The 5,000-nt window shown below is 42.5% G+C and overlaps 1 protein-coding gene across 1 annotated transcript in view; it reads right to left on the bottom strand.

Annotated features, from left to right (window-relative positions):
• Positions 1-5,000, bottom strand: part of LOC135094534 (junctional adhesion molecule 2A-like) — a 94,999-nt gene that overhangs the window by 61,570 nt on the left and 28,429 nt on the right. The gene's annotated exons all lie outside the window — the stretch shown is intronic.

Here is a 5,000-nt window from a genome sequence, read left to right as displayed (position 1 = left end):
GATAACAAGATAATGAAAGATGAAAAATGACATTGAAGATTAATAATGAATACAATAACCAGAGAGAGAGAGAGAGAGAGAGAGAGAGAGAGAGAGAGAGAGAGAGAGAGAGAGAGAGAGAGAGAGAGAGAGAACTAGACAGACAGACATATACATAAGTAAACAGAAACACACACACACACACACACACACACACACACACACACACACACACACACACACACACACCTGTTCTTGATTAGCAAACTTTGTGATGTTGAGTTATTTTGAGACAAAACAATTTATGTCTCTCTCTCTCTCTCTCTCTCTCTCTCTCTCTCTCTCTCTCTCTCTCTCTCTCTCTCTCTCTCTCTCTGGTGAACAATACGCAAGCAGGTTAGAGACGTGTCCCAAACATGTATTGATTATATATTACGGACACCTTTCCCCTCCTCCTCCTCCTCCTCCTCCTCCTCCTCCTCCTCCTCCTCCTCCGCCTCCTCTCTGGGATACGCTATTCCTGAATGCGTATAAATAGCTGCAGTACTAAGCTGTGTGTGTGTGTGTGTGTGTGTGTGTGTGTGTGTGTGTGTGTGTGTGTGTGTGTGTGTGTGTGTGTGTGTGTGTGTGTGTGTGTGTGTGTGTGTGTGTGTGTGTGTGTGGAAGTAGTATAATGGTAGTGGTGGTGGTGGTGGTGGTGGTGGTGGTGGTGGTGGTAGTGGTGGTCGTGGTGGTGGTAGTAGCAGTAGCAGTAGTAGTAGTAGTAGTAGTAGTAGTAGTAGTAGTAGTAGTAGCAGTAGTAAAATTATTAATGAAGAAGATGATAATGATGATGATGATGAAGAGGAAGAAGAGAAGAAAGATAAAGGAGGAGAAGAACAAGAAGAACAAATACTACTACTACTACTACTACTACTATTACTACTGTTACCAATAATAATAATAATAATAATAATAATAATAATAATAATAATAATAATAATAATAATAATGATAATAATAATAAACAAAACTACAACTCACCCAACCAAACCTCTCTCTCTCTCTCTCTCTCTCTCTCTCTCTCTCTCTCTCTCTCTCTCTCTCTCTCTCTCTCTCTCTCTCTCTCTCTCTCTCTCTCTCTCTCTCTCTCTCTCTCTCTCTCTCTCTCTCTCTCTCTCTCTCTCTCTCACGCCGTCACCTCACCTGTTCATTATAAGCTTCACACACACACACACACATGAACTAATTAATTTACTTCACCTGATGAATTTATGCGATTAGACAGACAGGTATTGTGAAGGATAATATATATATATATGCAGGGAAGAGAGAGAGAGAGAGAGAGAGAGAGAGAGAGAGAGACTTGTAAAAGGAGATAGGAGGATAAGGATGAAGACAAGGAAACAGAAGAAGAAGAAGTTAAGAAGGAGATAAAGATAACAATAATAGCACAAGGATAAGAAAAATAAGCAGAAGAGAGAGGGATGAAGATAAATATGCCGAGAAAGAAGAGAAAAACGAAGGAAGCCAAATAAATAAGAGGAAAGAAGGAAGAGTAAGGAAAATTTTAACAGATGGGAAGAAATTGAAAGAAAGGAGGGGAGGAAGGGAAGGATGCTAACAGGGAAAAGAAAGAAAAGGATGATAAAGATGAAACAGTAAAGTAAAAAAGAAGGGAAGGATAGAAGGGAAAGTAAGAGAAGGAAAGTGAGATAAAGATGAGAAGGAATAAGAAAGGATGAAAGTAAAAAAAGGGAAAGAAAGAAAAGAAAAAGAAAAAGAGAATGAATATGTTGAGGAGAGAAAAAAATAAGAACAGATGACAAGACAAGGAGAGAATAAGAAAGAAGGAGAAAGAGGAAAGGAAGAGGATGGAAGAAAAAGGAGGATGAAAAAAAGAAAGAAGATGGGAGAAAAAGGAAGAAGATGAAGATGAAAATGAAAGGAAAGATACACAAGAAAATGACAAGATAATGAAAGGAGAAGAGAGAGAGAGAGAGAAAGAGAGAGAGAGAAGGGGAAAGAAGGATGGAAGGAAGGGTGTGAAGGGAGGGAAGGAGGGAAGGGATGGATCAATATTGGAGTGACGCCTCTACACAAGCTCGCTGTGACCTGCCAGCCTCCTTGAGTCACTCGACCGCCACGTGACTGCCGCTGTCCCGCCCCCTCTCCCCTGCCAGCGTCACCCTTCACAGACAGACAGATAGGCAGGCAGACAAACAAACAGGCAGGGAGATAGGCAGTGTTACCCTTCACCCTGCGTCACCCCATCCAGTGCCACCTTTTCACCCTGACAGTCAAAGCCTTACCAATCACTGTGCCAGCTTAATAATGCCACTATTCACCCTGACAGTCACCCTTCACCCTGCTTCACCTCACCCAATGCAAATCTCACAGTGGCATCCTTCACCCTGACAGTCACCCTTCTGCCAACTCTTCACCCACTCAATGTTCACTCAATGCTTTCTTTACTCAGTGTTCAGAAGGTCGCAATTCTCAACCCTATTTCCCCAATCAGCGTCCAGGCAGTGCTAGGTCTCAAGCCAATCAACGCCAACTCGTCACTCAGTCTATGCCCAATTAATGCCAGCCAGTGCCAATCATGCCAATTCTTCACCTGACTTTTCATCCAATCAATTTGAAGGGATTTTTTACTCTGTCATTCTCAGTCAAATCAATTTTAACTCCTTTTTTCACAGTATCACTCTTCATTCAGTTAATTTCAAGGCACTTTTTTCACTCTAACACTCTTTATCCATCCAATTTTAAGGCATTTTCAACTCGTCAATCTTCATCCAATCAATTTTAAGGCATTTTTCACTTTGTCAGTCTTTGCCCAATCAATTTCAAGCTTTATTCACCTTGCCAAAGTCTCAACCAATCACGTCTCACATTCTCAACCTCAGTCATTAATGTTTTAGCATTCCTCGTCTTCCCCAAAGCTTCATTCAATAACGCTTCCTCACTACATTCAGCCAATCACCTTCCAGCATTCCTCAGCGTGCGAAATCTTCCGCCAATGACGTTCCATTATGGTTTTTAAGATTCTCCAATGAAGTTTGAGCATTCCACCACACTGTCCAATAAGATTTCAGCATTCCTCGCCTTGACAAATTTCATCCAATCAGATTCTATTATACAATTAACACTGCACACGTTAAGGAAAGGAGTTTTTTGTTAATTAGGTCAGGAAAAGTTAGGTTAGGTTTACTTAGGTTAGGTTAGGTTAGGTTAGGTTCAGTTAGGTTAGGTTAGGTTAGGTTAGGTTAGGTTAGGTTAGGTTAGGTTAGGTTAGGTTAGGTTAGGTTAAGTTAGGTTAGGTTAGGTTAGGTTAGGTTAGGTTAGGTTAGGTTAGGTTAGGTTAGGTTAGGTTAGGTTAGGTTAGGTTTAGTTATATTAGGATAGGTTAAGTTAGGTTAGCTCAGGTTAGGTTAGGTAAGATTAGGTTAAGTTAGGCTGAGTAGGTTAGGTTAGGTTAGGTTAAGTTAGGTAGGCTGAATAGGTTAAGATTATGTTTGCTCACGTTAGGTCAGGTTAGAATAGATTAGGTTAGGTTAGTTAAGATCGCTTAGTTTAGGTTAGAATAGGGTAGGATAAGGGAGGAGGAGGAGGGGCCAGGGGGCGGTGACCAGTAGGGATACTCTGGCGGTGAGGGAGGGCAAGTTGAGCCAATTAGAGTGAGTTGTGAGAGGGCGAGGCGCAGGAATCGAGTTGTGGTAATTGTTGTTGAAATGAAGATGAACGGTAGTGGTGGTGGTGGTGGTGGTGGTGGTGGTGGTGGTGGTGGTGGTGGTGTAGCAGAAGGAATAAGGAGACATGAAGTAGGGGACGTAAAATGACAAGAAAGAAGTAGTAGTAGTAGTAGTAGTAGTAGTAGTAGTAGTAGTAGTAGTAGTAGTAGTAGTAGTAGAACAAGTAGAACAAGAAGAACAAGAAGAACAACAACTATTCCTACACCACCACCACCACCACCACCTCCACCACTACCACCACCACCACCACTACTATTGCAACTGGAAAAGGAAGAGGAAAAGAAGAAGAATAAAGAGGAGGACGAAGAGGCGACAGAGGACAAGGAGGAGGAGGAGGAGGAGGAGGAGGAGGAGGGGGAAGGCTCATCTCTTAGTATTGGTCCTGGCACCCTCCTCCTCCTCCTCCTCCTCCTCCTCCTCCTCTTATCTCAACCATCCTATGAAGCGCGTGGCATCGGCTCGTATCGACTTGTTATCTCCTTTTCTTCCTTCGTCACTGGTGGTGGTGGTGGTGGTGGTGGTGGTGGTGGTGGTGGTGGTGGTGGTGGTGGTGGTGGTAGTAGTAGTAGTAGTAGTAGTAGTTTATCTTTTGGCGAAAGATTTATGTACACACTCTCTCTCTCTCTCTCTCTCTCTCTCTCTCTCTCTCTCTCTCTCTCTCTCTCTCTCTCTCTCTCTCTCTCTCGTAATCGCGGTTTATCTCCAAAAGATTGAGTATGGCCTGAGAGAGAGAGAGAGAGAGAGAGAGAGAGAGAGAGAGAGAGAGAGAGAGAGAGAGAGAGAGAGAGAGAGAGAGAGAGAGAGAGAGTGTGTGTGTGTGTGTGTGTGTGTGTGTGTGTGTTAAGTGTACATCTCTTCAAAGATACAAAATGAGCACTTTCTTTCTTTTCTCTATCTCTCGTTTTCATTTTATTTTCTCTTTCCTTCTTTTCTCTCCTTTCCTTCCATCAAATTTTCGTCAGCTAATCTCCCTCCTTCCCTCCCTTCATCTCCCTCTCCCTCTCCCTCTCCCTCTCTCACACACAAGTCTACTACAAGAAATATCAAGGTTCTGTCAATAGAGTTCAAATATTTACCTACTTGTATAGAAAAATAACCTTATACTCAACACAATGACCTTGAATCACAAAATCTGGCTGTTGGGATAAGAAACTCTCTCTCTCTCTCTCTCTCTCTCTCTCTCTCTCTCTCTCTCTCTCTCTCTCTCTCTCTCTCTCTCTCACCTGAGGCTTCACGTTCAACAGGTAAAAAATAAATTAAATAGGTAACAGACAGACATAGGCAAAA

Source organism: Scylla paramamosain, chromosome 45 (genome assembly GCF_035594125.1).
Source record: "Scylla paramamosain isolate STU-SP2022 chromosome 45, ASM3559412v1, whole genome shotgun sequence".
In the NCBI taxonomy this organism is placed as follows: Eukaryota; Metazoa; Arthropoda; class Malacostraca; order Decapoda; family Portunidae; genus Scylla; species Scylla paramamosain.
Note: the sequence above shows the minus strand (reverse complement) of the source record. Positions and strands in the feature narration are given on the sequence as shown.